Source organism: Ursus maritimus, unplaced genomic scaffold (genome assembly GCF_017311325.1).
Source record: "Ursus maritimus isolate PB19 unplaced genomic scaffold, ASM1731132v1 scaffold_16, whole genome shotgun sequence".
Lineage (NCBI taxonomy): Eukaryota > Metazoa > Chordata > Mammalia > Carnivora > Ursidae > Ursus > Ursus maritimus.
This window is the reverse complement of record NW_024424008.1, coordinates 46182967-46200158: the sequence shown is the minus strand read 5'-3', so window position 1 is coordinate 46200158 and position 17192 is coordinate 46182967. Positions and strand designations below refer to the sequence as shown.

The 17192-nt window shown below is 40.2% G+C and overlaps 1 long non-coding RNA gene across 1 annotated transcript; it reads right to left on the bottom strand.

Annotated features, from left to right (window-relative positions):
- Positions 1-3956: 3956 nt before the first annotated feature.
- On the bottom strand, positions 3957-16697 carry LOC103662292. Its single transcript, XR_568398.2, has 2 exons — positions 15546-16697; positions 3957-6813 (listed from the first exon to the last, which is right to left on the bottom strand). It is a non-coding gene; the product is annotated as an uncharacterized LOC103662292 (long non-coding RNA).
- Between the last annotated feature and the right edge of the window lie 495 nt (positions 16698-17192).

The following is a 17192-nucleotide window of genomic DNA, read 5'->3' as shown; positions in this document are numbered from 1 at the left end:
ATCCTTGTGGTTAACAGACTCCAGCATTCCTAGATCAATTGAGTACAGTATCCCCTCCCCATAGCTTCCTTTACAAAGACTGAATATACTAACAGGATGTTGATAATAGCAAGGATTTTGCTAAATATCCATTTTTTATTTTTAAGAGTATCCCTATTTAAAATGTCAGAACCTAAAAATATACACAAACCAAATGTTGATGCATTTCAGAGCTTGCATGTTATGATTTCCTCATTGCATCTGGTAACTGCATGTTATTAGCTACACTTGGTACAACTCGATACAGCTTGACATATTCTGGGATTTATTAAAATGTAAATGACAAAGCAGAAAAGAATGTTCAGACAATTGGATTACTCCATTGACTGAATGTTCCAATACTGTATCTATTTTTGTCAAAGCAATGGTGGCTCCTGCTGTGGAATGCTGAATGGAATATTCCATCGCAGGGCACGGGGAGAATTGCATAAAAGAAATTGAAACCTAATCGTCGAATTTTTAATTCACCTCTCCAAAAGCAACAGATTGCCAATACTTTCTAAAAGAAATTATGATAATTTTGGCACATGATTATTGGGAGATTACCGTTCACAGCTACGTATTTAGCACCTATTATTGGATCTGTAACTTCATTCATGAAAACAATGATCCATTTGCTTGTTTTTGCTCTTGGCCTTGCTTGTTTTGGTTACGAACATTATGTGATAAGCATGAATATATGTGATATGGCAGCAAATAGGCACACTCCAAGAGAAACGTTTTCCTGATGGGAACTGTTATTATTTACTCCAGAGGAGAGAAGGCTGGGAGGTAGGTGTCTTTAAGGACTTGAAGGGATTGAGTTTAGAGAGAATGGAGACCAGCTGTTCTTTCTCTCCACAGGGAACAACAGAAAATGGGATTAAACTATAGCGTGAGGGATTTGGGATCGAAATAAAACAGAATTTCCCAACTGTGTAGGCTCTCAAACACCGAAATATGTTTCGAAGGAACTATGGGAACATGAGTTTTATTCTGATACCTTAAAAAAGGGAAAGGCGCATTTTCACCACGTGGCCTTGCACGGACAGAGAAGAGTGGACTCTGGTTCCCGGATTCTCTTCATCTACGGGCGGCATCTACAAAAGGGGAGTGGTGGTTGTGAAGAGGGGTAACTGTTTTTAAATGGCGGTTATTTTTCAGAGTCAGCTTTTCTCATGAGGCCAGATTGGAAATTTTTACCTGTGCTGTGAAATGTTAAACTGGATAGAATGTCCTGTAACAAGGTGAGTGGGGACAGAGAACGGGAGAGCACAATGCACTCTTACTTTCTCCTCCTACCATCATTTTTGCTGTTAAGGAGTTCAAGTTTAAAGGCAAAATGTCCTTCCTAGTGATGTGTGGAGTTGAACATAACGCATATCGATTTTTTGAATTCGTAAGATTGTGGTTAGGGCCCCTGGGAACCTGAGCTCTCTTTTTACAGTGACATATATATATCGTACAAAATAAATTTATAGTGCTCACATTTGATTAGCAAGAAAATTTGAGTACATGGGATTCAAATTGGTCCAAATTCAATTATTACTTTAAAAAAGCATGACCACGGTGTATTTTGGTTGTCTCTTGCCTTCAGGATAATTATATTTTCTATTTCCCTGAGATGGCTTAGTGGGGCAAAAAGAGCATGGTGTTAGAGTCAGAAACCCGGGGTCGGGTCTTATCTCAGTCATGAACTGGCTATTCCACCTGGACACCTTAGTGACTCTTATGCACCAGCTTATATTCTGAGGACTAAAGAGTAGAATGTAGATATAGTAGGTGATTCTTAAAGTTTGTCTTTTTGATTCGAATAGGCTATCAATTATCAATACCAAAAGCTCTTAATCTTTGAGCTCACTCCAAGATTATGTCCTCATAAATTAACAGTTCTCAACTTTGGTTGCACCTTGCAATTACTCGGGGAGCCTTTAGAGAATTCCAGTTCCCAGGCCATACTCCACACCAGTTAAATCAGAGCCTTTTGAAGAAAGACCCAGGTATCCATATTTTTTAAACTCCCCAGGTGGTAACAATATGTAACCAACATCGAGAACTCCTGCTCTGGGTAAAAGGCAAGGAGAGGAAATGAAATAATATGAATGCTTCATTATGAGCACAAAAAATTGTGTCCATCTCGTTACTTCCTGTATCCTCAGGACCTAACATAATGTCTGGGACACAGTAGGTGCTCAGGATATGGTCAACATTTTTAGTACACTTTGGCGAATTCCTAAAAGAAATAGGCCATATCGAATAGCGTATCTACTTTGATCATTTTCACTTTGATCTTATTCACCGAAGAGTGACTCAATTCTCTACTATTGGTTGCCAGTGTAAACAAGAAGGAAAGTGAACAAATGGGTAATGCCATTGCACTGATACAATTCAACTATCCCTCAGATGAAAGTGAGAAAATCATGTATCACCACATCCTCCAGAGAAGAGGCCCTTTGGAATCTAAAGTTGTGTCTCCTACATGACTCCACACATCTAGGTGAAAAACGAATAAAATGAAACGCCCAAGACTCCAGAGGTGTCATTCATTCATTCGGCAGATAGTTAGGAAGTACTTACATTCCACCATGCACTACGACAGCCCGTAGTAGACTTTCTCGGTGAAGGTTTTATACTAGAACTAAATCTCTCTATCCTGGGCATCTTACCATGTAGTGAATTAATTTCCTCCCCATGCATATAGTATAGTTTTCATTATATATCATCCCTGGGAAAATTGAAAAAAAATAGTCACTCAATTTTTTTGCTCTGTGGTTCAGATGACAAAATCCAGTTTAAAAAGCCTGTAAGTCTAGGGGATGAAATGACAAACAAAACGGAATACTTGCCTTTCAGAACAGTATTATCCCATAGAACTTTATTGGTGATAGAATTTTCTATATATGTGCTGTTCAACAGGGTGGCCACTAGTCACATCTGACTACTGAGCACTTGAGAGATGGCCAGTGCGACTGAGAAACCGAATTTTTAATTTACTTCAATATTAGTGAATTTAAATTTCAGTAGCCACTTGCGGCAAGTGGTGCCCCCATCCAACAAGGCAGGTCTAGAATTTCACATTCAAATGGAGGAGACTGGCATATAAATTATCATAATCAGGGTGATAAGTGCTAATATGAAGTAAGCACAGAATGCTAGGAAAGCTCCTACTTGAGGAAGCCCATCCTAGGTAGGGGTAGTAATGAACTGGGGTGGAAATTTCCAAGAGGAGGTGACTTCCAGAATGAGACCTGAAGGATAAGAGATGGTGTCTGGAAGGGTAGTAGAAAGAGTACTAAGCAGAAGTGTTAGGTGTATGAGAAAGCCCAGAAGGTAAAAAGAACATTAAGAAATGGCAGACATATGGCGAGAACCTAGAAAAGCAGTGGGAGACAGGCACCCGAGGAGTCCAGACAGGGATGCTGGGGGACAGGATCCAGGATATGAAGGGCTTTAGGTGTCACGATATTCCAGGGTCAATGGGAAGCCGGTGAAAAGTTTGAAACTGTGGAATGATATGATGTTTGTGGTTTAGCGAGGTTTCCCTGGCTGCTGCTTGGCAGTGTGGAAGGAAAAACTGGAGGCATGACTCAGTAGTCCAGGTGAGAAATGAGGGCTGTCTTAATAGGCGCACAGAGGACGAAGAGAGGCAGACATATTTGCAAACAGTAGGGAAAAATCTAATTGATTGTCCTGACTGATTGGCCTTGACAGGTGGCAGGAGAAAAGACAAGGACTACACCTTGCTTTCTCACTTGGGCAGATGATAGTGTTGTTTATTGAAGGGCCAATATAGGATTGTTAGAAACGGGCTCCAAATTTAAGTTTTTTCCATCACATCGGATCAACTGCTCCTCGTGCATCCTGAAATTAGCTTTGATATACCCTAGTGAAAACAAACAAATTATGAGAGCACGCTCTTCCAAGAAATCAACACAGGCTCACAGTTGATACAACATTGCTTTTATTGGGGATTCAAGGGACACATGATGAAATCTCATAAAATGTCAACAAAGTCACATTTTGTGCTTGGCTACTCTTTAAAAAAAAAAACCTGTTTATTTATGAACTCACTTAATGAGAACTGTGTGAGATGTGGCCAATAATCATCATTTTGAAAACAGGACAACCTGAGCCACAAAGAGATCTATGTCGGACAATGCCAGATTTTTACGTGGAAATTTACAACAGTCAAATATTCAGGTACTTCCAGACGTCTAGATGTTTGTCCTTAAGTAGACCCAGCTTCACTGACTCCTTCAAGATGGAATTGCGTACTGAACCTCTGTGTTATCCAGCTGACCACTTTATTAATCAGTACTAAATGCCAACTAAATGCAAAGGAGCTGGTAAAGAAGAGTGAGATTTCCTCAATTCTAGCTTTTTAGGGCTGAAGTATTCTTGAGTTAGTTACATGGATAAGTGAGGATTAAAATAGCAAATAACCATTGATATTTTCAAAAACATAAGGACTATCGAAATAGGCATGTATAAATATTCATGCAGAAGCACTTACAAATACATACAGTGCATAAAATTGGGTAAGAAAATGCTCGTTAGAAGATCTGGTTTGTTTAGGTGAGCTAAGAATTCCAAATAACTTAAGGATATCATTGAAGACATTATACGCAGAACTTGAGCCATTATGTGTTCTCTGAGGAGGGATCATTGAAAATTTCTGCGTCAAAAGATGTTAGTTCTTAACTGGCTATTTTTCACGTTGAGGTGGGAAGCCTTTGGCTCTTTGAGGTGCCAACTTGAAGCAATCTACTAGGTGTGGTGCTCCCGGATCACCCAGAGAGAACGCTTTCCTTGATCAAATGCAAGTTCATCCTTCATTTAGGCAGGGCAGAGTCGTTTAAGAGCCTCTGAGAGGAGACTGGGCAGCCTGGCTTCTGGGCCTGGCTCTGCCAAACACTAATGTGTGATCTTCCGTAAGTCGCTCTAACTTTGATTTGTCATCTGTAGAAAAGCACATTGCAACAGATGACCTTTAAGTGCCCCCCTCTTTGAATTCTCAAGAATTTGAGATTTCATGCAGAACACAGTGAACAATTTCCTCAAGGTCTGGCAAAGAACAATAAAAACCAAAACAAAAGCCTACAATGCTGATAAGCTCTATTTCCCAATTCCTTCCATTTTCTATCATGAAAATTCTTTCCATCATTCTAACGTGATGTGAGCAGACCACCGAAAAAATTAAATCATTAAAGTGAATGTCATAGCTATTTATTTACCGTAAAAAACTATCAAGGAATATTCAAGCAGTAATATTGCAACGTTGATCACAATATTGTGACTTAGTGCTTCAGAGCGCGAGCTTTGCAATCACAGTTCTGAATGTGAACCCTGTACATGGCAGTTTGGCGAGTTACTTGACCTCGTTAAACCTTATCTTTAAAACAGGGATCATAATACTTATTTTGCAGGGTTGTCGTGAGTTGCAGGCTTAAGTGAGTGCGTATGTGAAATGCTTAACCTACAGTAGGAACTCAAGAAATACCAATTAGTATTAAGTTAACAGAAAAATCCTAAGTTCTCATACTACCACCGAGCACTGTCACTTGCTTTAATGACAAAGAAATACGATGATAATCCTAGGTGAACCCAGGGTGAGGGAGGGGAAGCGTGTGTGTGAAGTCCTTACCGTATATGTATACATACACTGAATGTCAACTAGACATGTATATGCGTAATTCCTTAAATTCACGTAGATTCCTTCCTCCATGGCTTTGCTCACAATATTGCATTCATTTAAAGAACTCTATTTTCTCTTTCCTTTCCATTTATCTAAATCTTTAATATTCTTTTTTTTTTTTTTTCCAGTATGCTCTATGCCCTACGTGGGGCTTAAACTCACAACCCTGAGATTAAGAGTTGCACGTTCTACCACCTGAGCCAGGCAGGTGCCCACTAAATCTTTAACATTCCTTAAGATTCCTCTTGTATTTTCCTCTTTTGGGAACTTTCTTCCCTAAACAGACTAGTTTTGCCCAGATAATGGTGACCTCCTCTGAACTCCTTGTTTTTATATTTTGTTTTGTTGTGGTCTTAACATCTATAGACCTGATTTGTTACTGTCGTTTCAAGAGTTTATGTATCTCTGTAGACCTAGTTTTACACTCTTTAGAGGCAGTGACCATGTCTTCCGGAACCTATCTTGCTTGATTAATAGAAGAGTTCATTGGCTGGTGTCAGATAGGACAATGTGGTATTTCTCGGCTGCCTTATGAGTTTCCACCGTTATTTCAGCCTTTGGATTGCCTCTGACTACCTTGTTATTTCAAAAGTACTTTATATTCTTTTAGGTCACTCTTCAGACCAAACTGTGTGTGTCTAAAAATCAACCTACTTATAGCATGAATTTTGTTCCTTAAACATGAATACATTTGTGTGATTTTCTATTTTAAAAAAATCAGTGCGTTAATAAGCATATCCATACTGGGGAAATAATTTAGAAATGAATGTCACACTGCATTAAAATACAAACAGAGGAATACACACGAGGAAGGGAAAGTCCTTGGCTCTTTAGAAATCTAGATGTCACTGTGAAGTTTTTTCTGTTTCTTGAAAAGCTTGCCTCGTGTTCTGGGAGTTCTCGTGCCTGAAATCGCACCATTTGGGGGTGCTGCTTAGCAGGAGAGGTGTCTTCAGGTGATCGCTTCCTTTGTTTCAACTTCATAGTTGGCTGGAACGTCCCCCAGTGCAGCTGTGTCCAGTGCCGTTTATGTCCTTTCACTGGGGAGACCTTCCCGAGGAGGGGGGCTATAGGACCAGCTGAAAGGAACATCAACACAACTAAAAAAATAACAGAACATGTCACAGAAAGTTATCACATTGACTCTTTGATAGAAATAAGTGCACGTAAGGATGCTTCGGGGGCCATGCTATTTCTAAGTACACGTGGAATGCTGCATCACCACAAAGACGTAGGGCTCGCTCACTGTTCACGTCGTTGGAGGATCGGTCAAGCAACAGCACTGCTTGAGTGTGTGACCACCCCACGCTCATCACTCTGGGAGAAAACGCTCCGTAAGAAAAGCTTCAGGTTTACCCAACAGGCAACTTACTGAAATAGGACACGTAGGAAAAAACAAAAGAACGCAGGACTCTAAGGACAAATTCAAAGAAATCTAAAGACTAAAGGCAAAATCAAATGATTGTGGAGACACAAGTGCTTAGCAACGCAGAGGCGAATGAAATCACTGAAATTGTTAGGAGTTAATGTCAGTTCCTCGTATTTGTCTTTGTATTTCTGGTGCCTGGCTCAGAGCATGACACGTTGTGCCCAGTGGAAGAAAGAAGGAAAGAAAGAACAAAAGGGAGGGAGGAAGGGAGAAATGGAAGAAGGAAGGAAGGAAGGAAAGAAGGAAGACAGAATGGAGGTGGAAGGAGGGAGAGAAAGAGAGAGGGAAAGGTTTCTGAAATGTACAAGTGGCAGAGAGACAGAGTGTGCAGGGAGGAAAGCAGGGTACGAGCTCCTTCAAAGACTTGGAAGCCAGGAAGAGCAGGCTTGCTTAACCCAAGGAGAGATTATACATTCGGAGTGGCTTTAGAAAATAGGGCAGGGCAATTTTCAGGAGGTTTTGAACATATAAAGATTTAATTTGGGAAGCGTGGTGTGTTAATGTGACTACTGTGGGTTTTGAAGGGGATATTAACATGATTCAGATGAATCGAATGGAAAGGGAAACGTGAAACTCAAAGGCATCAACCCAATGGGGTAAAACAAAACCACGCTGCAAGAAATTAAATGAAGGCAGAAGGACCAAAGAATATGGTCTTAAAATAGAAAGGCAGGTGCTTGTCTGGGTTTCTTCTGTGTTAATGCTGAAGGACATGGGCTTAGAAGTCAGATCAAGAATTTCCTTCTCCCACTGTGGAGCTTTGTTCATTCTTCAGCTGTTCCTCTTTTTTGTCGCTGCCCATCCTGAAAATGAACGTCAGCCTTTACTGTTTTAGCAGCAAGGCAAAATATGTTAGTAAATAAAGCACCTGGAGGCGGAATCAAATATAACTTTAAAAGACAACTGTTGGTGCAAATGGACTCTGGATTCGAGGGTCCTGGGGTTGTTCTTCTATTTCTGTTTTAGAGTAGCTTCAAAAATTCTTAAAGCTGTAAAAACATTTAGAGACCAACTAATCCAACCCACTCATTCTGCAGATAAGGATATTTGGGGAGAGCTGTATTAATGTTTCTTTTATTCTATGAAAGTTGTTATGAATGAAATATACTTTGCAGGTGGATTTTAATTTAACTAAAGCCTTTATTGTCAGCCTTTTCATTACGCCAGCACAATGAAGAGGCATAATGAGTCAGGCACAGCAAAAGGGATAGATGACCCCATCTCACTGATATACTGCCACAGATCTGCCCTAAACACTTTGGATACATTGAAGATGGGTCTCTAGACGGCAGGTGTATTTGTTTTCTAACACCTAATAAATAACCCAGTATTACATATTGTTAACAGGTATTTTTTTTTGTTCTGATCAAGCACGAGACAACTGATCCTCGATGAGAAATTAAAAATGTATCTTACAGATTTTAGACCTCAATATTTTGTGAACATAGATTGGGAAGGTGGGGGTGCTAAGCTCTTGAGACACGTGTGTAAGACTCCTTTGTGAATAAATTAAAATGTTATTAGAGTAAGGAAGGATGCTCCGCACAATATTTTGGTGACTCCTTTGGGTGGCATAATCATGGAAAGTCCTTGTACATAGGAGCAAATGAAAAGTAAAGCAATACACTGCTTTGGTGCTATATGGATACAGCCCATGCAAAATGCCCCCTTTGTAACATAGGCCCCAGCATTACAATGAATTTTGCAGACTACACAGTATAAAAATATGAACCACCGTATTTTGGGGTCTATTATGAGTCAAATGTTTAACAAATCAGCCTTCTTTGGGGCCTCTGCCTACTTAACTGGAATGAGTAATATCTTGTATCATCTCAACATGAGCCTCCCTTGGAATCCTTTTTGTCTCCCAAACGTATAAGCATAAATTGGGACTCTTGCGTAGCCTTGCTCAGGGTCCCTCTGTGATCTGATGGTAATGATTCTCCAAATTTGCATCAAGAGCACCTTCGCCTACCGAGCATACAGCAAGTGCCAAGCACCGGGCTGACCAATCAACTCACTGTTTCACTGCCTGGGTTTTTCCTTAATAGCTAGGTCTTCGGGGGCCAGCTCCTTGGTGGGGAGGGGTCTTCCGTCCAATGCAACACCATGTCGAGACACCAAAAGGGAAGTTGGTGTTAGCGTGTAAATGACCTAAGGCAGAGTTGTAGTAAATCCTCACGCGCCGTGCAAAATGGGGGAAAGATGGAAAATAAGTTGTTTATTACTGTTATGATTTTGGTCACTCTGATTAAATTAAAATGATCTCTGCCTCAAGCCATTTCCCTGGTATTTTATCTCATCCTAGTGAAGGAAATGGATTTCTTAGGAATAAGATTTACTATTCTAATATTCTCCATTACTTCACAAATTGTCCAAAGTCTGGATGAAGACTAAATCAGTCAAGAGGAGGCAATATTTTACAACTAATTCAAGTGTCCACAATGACAACCCTCTTAGAGATCATTACTTTCCAATATCTGGGTCACACGCATTCATTCATTCTTGCACGAGAACACAGACCGTAGAGCCCTTGTATTCGTATATTAATTAGCAAGGACTTTTTTTAAAAGCTGATTTTAAGAACATTCTGCTCAGGAGCCATTTCAAATGATGCGAAATGCCCATGGAAAAAAAAAATCTCAAGTAGGCAACATGTAAAGCAACACACAACTCTATGCACATTAGTATAATTACACATTGCAAATTATATCGGATGCATCTAATATCTAATTTTTTGAAAGCTGATTCCACTTGAGATTTCAATAACAGCATCAACATTTTGCAGGTGGCTCCTTCTGTATAGTATCCAGAGGGAATTATTCCTCTAATGTGCTTACAACCCTCAAGTAAAAGCTGAAACTCTCCCCGAAAGGACCAATGAACAATGAAACTGGGAATATTACCTTGATAGATTAAGCAAGGGAGGGGGGCGATTCCACCAGATACAATATTCAGCATGGTGATTTATCCTATGCCTTCCGTGCATAGGATCCTTATTTGCTTCAAGCAAGAAGAAGCAAACTTAAACACGATCCTCATTAGAAAATGTGGGGGACGCCTCATACGTATATTCTGAGGCAATGATATGAAAAGCGAAGGGGTTGACGAATTTTTAGAACACCTGATAAAAGAGAAATGTGCAACCGAACAGAGGATTACACCTTCGACTGAAAACAGAGAGCCCTCCATTAAATTCTGCTTTTCTAGAACATAGGATTAATTTGTCCTAAAGAGGATGCCAGATCAAAGCTCCATTTTGAGGAACAGGCTTTTGTCCTCATCTTTCCGTATGAATCAATCAATTATCAAATAACCAAATATATATTTGTGATCTTGGAGAACGGAGCATATTATTCAAGTTGATTGGATCCATTTTCTTGATTCCTCCTTTTAAAGATCTTTCTGCTAATTAGTCAGGGTTACTATTGAATTATTTAATTATCTGCACTTTTGTGCAATGAAATATGTTGTCATATCACATACTTTATCACGCTGCTGCTGTTCACACTTAATGATGTCTCTATAGTTAGCAGTTTCCTTTGTTCTGCTCAGTAAGTGGTTTTAGAAAGGGGGTGGGCCGGGAAGGAGGAGCCTTGGGGTTTGTAAAATAAAATCATACATTCCTGGTGCACACGCAAAACTTTATGCATTTACATGAATCTCTTTTTAGAAATTAAGTTGCAATTCCGTTTGGAATAAGCTAAGAGGCACGTGTGGGTGACTTTGAAGGCTGCCAGAACGATATTACTATACCTTGGACATCTCTCCAGTGCATTTCCACTACGGTGCAATGGGAAAGCGATTTAATTTTTTTTTTTTTTTAATCAGCAAGGAATGTCTTTAACAAGGAAGAAGTAAATTATGATAATTACTCTGAATGGTCGGATCCTTGAGCATTACTAATTAGCATTTATTGCCTGGATTATAGAACAATACATGTGAAACCGAACTGCGATTGCTCTTTTATGTTGAAGAACTGAAAAAGGCAATGGAGCAAAAAAGGCAATATCCTCAGGACTGTAGTCTGGTAGTTTCCATCTCCTTGAGACCGGGCAGAATTCCGCACTTTTGAAATACACAAATGCGGCCCTCGGTATTTCTGGCCCATTCATTTTTTGTGTTGGGCACATATTTACATATGATATCATCGTCATGAGAGACTAATGAGAGGAGAAACATTTTGGCTATGATGTCATCTGGGGACGGTTTTACCCATTGTGAGAGTTTAACAATCAAGGGCACGAAACTCGCCATTTCAGAAAATATACATTTTTTTTCTGTAGAAATTTTCCCTTAAAAAATGAGACAAAGAACTCAGTTCTTAGTGAATACAATTTTACATTCACCTCCCCACTTTCTCTTAGGGGGACCACAGTTGCAAATAATTGAGAAGAAGCAATGGGTGTAGGGCGTGAGAGCCCCCCCCTTTTTTCTTTTTTTTTTTTTTTGCATCAGGAATTTGTCATAAAATAGATTCTGAAATTAGAAATAAATGAGATATTAATTAGCGGACCAACATCAGTCATGTTAATAAATGCCACTCAAATAATTTGGCAACTGAAATTGCCAAATAACCCGGTAGGTAGAAGAGAAAGAGACGAAAATTAACCATCCATCACCCCCCTGCAGTCTCACGGTTCCTCCACACCCCACTACAGCAAATGGAGAGAAAAGGGTATGGGAAAATATAAAGCCAGTGCTAAATACAGTCGCTAGTCTTCCCAATACCTTCCATGGATTCCCTCCCCTGATCCTTTTTAGTTTGAAAGAATAAGTTTGACTAAATCTGTGAGGAGATTAAACAGGCTGGTGATAAAAATTAATTCTGCTGAATGAGCAAATGCATTTGGATGGCAGAGATGCAAATAAGATAATACTCTTCTTTTCCTTTGACATACCAAGCGGATTAGTGTAGAATGTTAAATTTGATTTTATTAGAATATATTAGCAGTGTTTTAATTAATACCAATCAAACATTTTCTTTCCCTGGGGCTTGATGTGTTCCTAACGCTTTCTAAATCATCTGTTATTTCTCCATCAAAAATCACCCCCCCTCCACCAAATTACCAAAGTCTTTTGTTACGTTCTTCATCATTTTACTGTATTCGACAGAAAACTGTTTACCTAAAGGTGTCTTGCCCATAAAATTAGCTCCCAGGTGCTGGATTTAAAGCAAGTACTGTTCATTAGTACAGCTGATTTTTTTTTTTTTAAAGGTAGAATTAGAGACTCAAAAGTAAACATCTTCTGTGTTTTTCTTTTGGGGAAAAATGTTGCAAAAGGAGTTTTGGCTGGTTCGTATGACTTGGCTTTCTTCTCTGTAGAGCTTCCTAGAGCTGTTAAATTTCCAACTGCATTGGCTTTGAGCTGGCACTTCTTTGGAAACAGAGGCAAAAAAAAAAAAAAAAAGAAGAAGAAGAAGAAGAAGAAGGAATAAAAAAAAAAGGAGGAGGGGGAGAATCTAGTTAAAAATATGGTGAACCAGTATGCCCTGTGAACTGAATTGTAACTGTGTGTTCCAAGGAGGCGCTGCATTGGCTTGCACTCATTATCCACTCCTTTTCTCTCAAGCTTCCTGTCCTTCTGTGTCCGAAAGCTCCAGTTCACGTCTTTTTCTTTTCTTCCCGCAACGCAAACCGCCCTCCCCAATTCCCCGCCTTATTTTTTTTTTTTTTTTATCTGCCAAGCTGGATTTGCACTTTTAAAGATCAGTATCAATAATGCCCTGCTTGTTTCGGTTGTGCTCCCCCTTTAAAAGACAGCTCTCTCTAATTGATGCGTCTGGGCTAGTCTAGACTGGTAGTGATTGAACCAACCACCAATTATGTTATTCATTTCACTGAACTTCGCTGATGGGCTCGGTGAGGAAGAAGGGGTGTTGAGAAACCTGCCCTTACACTGGGGCAGTCCCCTGCTGAAATACAAAATCCTGTGTGCCGTTGTGCACTCCTAAATGCCCGTGTGATCAGTTGTGATAGCAACCTCAGAGCATGAGCAATCCACTTGAAAACACGTAAAAAATACCGAAAGAGTGCCTTGGAATACAAACTGTATCACTTGTATTAAATTACTATCCTGTTACCCTTTACAATCGCAGAAGAATGATATCCAGCATGTTTTTATTGGCCCATGCATACAGTTTCATAGAATTAACTGCAGATATATTTTGACTTAGTAAAGCACCAAATGTTTTGCAAATATTTGATATGAATCTTGCAGTAATATAGATCCATAAGTTAAATAGATCCCTTTCCATAATTTCCAAATACCTATGCACACACATCCGCTAAGATGGGGAAAAATCATTAATCCATTGTACAGAAACCAAAGGATGACTTCGAAATCAAGTAACTCTTTTCTCTGAAGCATTTTCAGGCTACCAAAGGCTGGAAAGTAATATTTAAATAGTACAACTACGCAAGAGATTTCAACAAAAGACATGGTGCAATTGTTACACAGTTCATTTTCTGGATTCAGTTTTCTGATACAAAATGGTTTCTTGACTACGATTTGGAGTCAATGACTGAAATTGCAATAAACACTTTAAAAAAACACACACACAGGAAAAGAACAGTTTCCTTAACCTTCGACTACACGTATTAAATGAGGTTACAGCCCATACAGAGTCTTTAAAAGAAGAAAGCATTTAAAGTCGGGACTGATTTAGGTATTTTCCAAAAATAGAAGATAAATGTTGGCCCAAGGATACCAAAACCGTTTAAATAAAATTGTATGTTGGAATTTTTCACAACAAAGGAAAGGTAAGTTACTGTTTTCTGTTCTTCAACTAAGAGAGAGAGATCTGAATCACTAAAATTATTCTGTCACGAAAAGTTACGTTTTCAGAAAACTACAAACTAGGTAAACAATTACCTTAAGAGAAGATTATTTTAAATGTACAGTTCGTTGTTACAAATAACTTTGTTTGGACTGAATTTAAATCCTGATAAATTTTTTTCAATCTTTAAATGAAGAATAATGGGCACTGATTACTCCCCAAAGATACAATAATCGCATATGTGTGTGTTGTTGTTATTTCTTTCCATTTAAATATTTAGAAAATATATTTCCAATCCCTATTACTTTTAAACTCACGGTGTATAACATTTTAAAACAGATGCCCAGCAAGGAGGCTACATTGCTCCTCTCATTTTTCAAAATCTTGCAAAGTAATACAAATAGAATCTTTACGAACACCGTAAATTTCATCCTCCGTGTAGAATAGCAAGAGTAGAATTTTTAGCCTATTAATATTTTAGCCCAAACTATTGGTTTGCCCCCATCTGTGTCTGCGTGTTCACTGTCTAGCCATATATGATACATACATGTGAGTATTGACTGTATAACATGTCCACATGCCCATTTTAATTGGACACAAATTTAAGATTAACTGTTGAGTTTAAAAGTTGGAGGCACGGGGCATGCTGGGACTTCAGCTGATATGTTCTGAGGTCAAGCACCAGGTACTGAGCTGTTCTTGTTACGCTCGGATAGTACTGCGTGTTGCTCTCAAGAAATAGACCATGGTAGATGAGTTCCACAAACCTCAGGCACCCATAATACACACACACACATACACACACACACACAGCAGCCAACACGCTCTTAAAACAATATATACCTACTTTAACAGAAACCCAGGAGCTGCCACTTTCTGGTCACCTGACCCCATCTAACAATGAAAACCTCAGAGGTGCACTCAATCACTTCAGACAAACTTTCTTTTCTTTTGTTTTTGCTTTAAAGAGAAAAGTTCCACCAAATTTCCAGGATGCCAAGGCACGACTCGCAGCTCCCAAGAGCCTAACCCGTGGATTTAAACCGTAAACATCACAAGTTAGGGTCTCAGGGATTGAGAGGAGCGCAACAAATTGTTCTTTCTTGAGACAAAGCAAAGCAAAACAAGAATGACAGGCAATTTCTGTTCCAGGTTCTTGACTAAAAGGCAACAAACAGGTGGCAGGGTATTCCCTCACTCTCGAAGCTTCCTTAGGTCACACAATTTGATTCCATGTAAATATATTTGTACACACACACACACACACACACGCAGGTTCTGAAGACACATATACATACCTGAACATACAATCGCGTGTATATCAGAGAAAACTCTTTGAAGCTTTGGGCAAAACGGTTTTAATAAAATGAAAAATAATATGCATAGACCCAGAAATGCTGACGTTTTTAAAACCATGGTCTAAAATAAGGCTTAAATACCCTTTCAAAGCGTGAACTTACAACTAGCACAGCTGACCATAAGGAAAATAGGAGGCATCTCTTTCCTCCTGGGCAAGCATGCCGCATGCAAAATCATAGAAATCACGCTTTCGGAAGGAGAAGACCAAGAAGGAGGGCTTGGAGGCCATGAAAGTATAAATACGAATAGCGTTTTAAACTCACCCATTGGAAGCGGAGCAGGGTTGCAGCCTCCCGTAACACCATTCCGAGCAAGGGGGGGAAATGTGAGCTCGCAGTGCGCTAGCCTGGGCGAGGTGTTTCAATAGAGGACCGACAACGGGGCGGGGAGGGGAGGCGGGGGCAGGAAGCGTTACACCAAATCTAGAGACTGTAACTCTGTAGTTTATGCTTTGACGAGGAAGAAAAAGGGCAATTTGGTGGAAGTGCAGGGAGGGGCTGGGACTGATCAAATTTTGAAAATATGCAGTTAAAAATTTTTTTTTGAATTTTTCTTTTTTTCTTTCTTTCTCTTTCTTTCTTTTTCTTTTTTTTTAAAGAATGAAAAACCTCCCCAGAGCTGCTTTAAAAAATTTCTTCCGTCTTTTCTTTAGCGTGCACTTGGCCAGTCCGTCCTGCAAACGGGGGCCTCCTCTGGATCAGCTGCTTGGCTGAAGCCAAGGCCAAATCACGCAGAGCCAGCACCAGGCTGTCATTTGGGAGGCGAGGTGGGAAGGGGTGGGTGCAGGCTGGGGAGATCCGTCTCCCCCGCCCCACTCCCGCCGCCAAACCTTCGGAGCCTTTTGCCAATATTTCAGAGGAACCAGAAGCCTAATTCCCCTCCATCTTCGCAGAAGCTACCGGTTCTGTACCTGAGAGAGGGTCGCTTTTCCCCCGTCTGCCTGGAAGCTGAGCTTCTCTGTGCCAGGGGCTCCAATGCCGCCTCCAATGTCGAAAGGGAAGGGAGGGGAAGTGGGTGGGTAGATGACTCTTTTAAAATTTTTCTTCCCCCTTTTCTCTCTTTCTCTTTCCCTTTCTTTCTTTTCTTTTCTTTCTCTTTCCTTCCTTCCTTCCTTCTTTTTTTCTTCTTTTATTCCAGCCTAAGCAAGGTAGATGGCTGGCCAGTCAAAGAGAATGACAAAGCAGCCCCTGCAAGGAAGGCATTGGAGGGGCCTCCAGCAGTTCGTAAAAATGCTAAATATTTGGTATATATTTCCATATGCAACTAAAAACCGTTAAAGCTCCAGGCTCTTCCCCCGTCTCCCCCCTCTTCCAAAATAGAATCATACCAGCAAGACAGCTAAATTATGCCTCCTTTACCTCTGCACAAGGTCTATTCAGCATCCCCACCCCCCCATCTTCAAGACAACTTTTTTTTTTTTTCTCACCTCTGTAGGTTCTTCTCAGGCACGATCGTCCGGTTCAGTTCAGGGTTTCTCCTTTCTCTCTCACTTTCCTTTTCCTCCCAGAAAAGCTAGTCCGTCATCAACCTACCTTGCTTCTCTCTCTGTCTCAAGCTCTCTCTCCCGTTCTCTTTTACTATTAAAAATAATAATAATAATGGCCCTTTCGACATAGCAGCATGAAGTGGCTGCCTTTGAGAAAGCACATTTAATCTTTGCTGGCTCCCCTAGGCTCCAGTGAAGAAGGAGAAGGCAAGAAAAAAAGGGAGAGAGAGAAAAAAAGATTGTAAGGGAGGCTGCTGACGGACAGCAAGCATCAGGCACAAATCAGCGACAAGTTGAATTTTCCTAGACCACACTGCCCCCTTTCTTCTCAGCTCTCTCCCTGGGCTCCTGGAAAGCCCGAGTGTCTGGTTACAGGAGGCAACGGGTCTCCTTTTGCCAACCATGGTGCAGATTCCTCGCATGC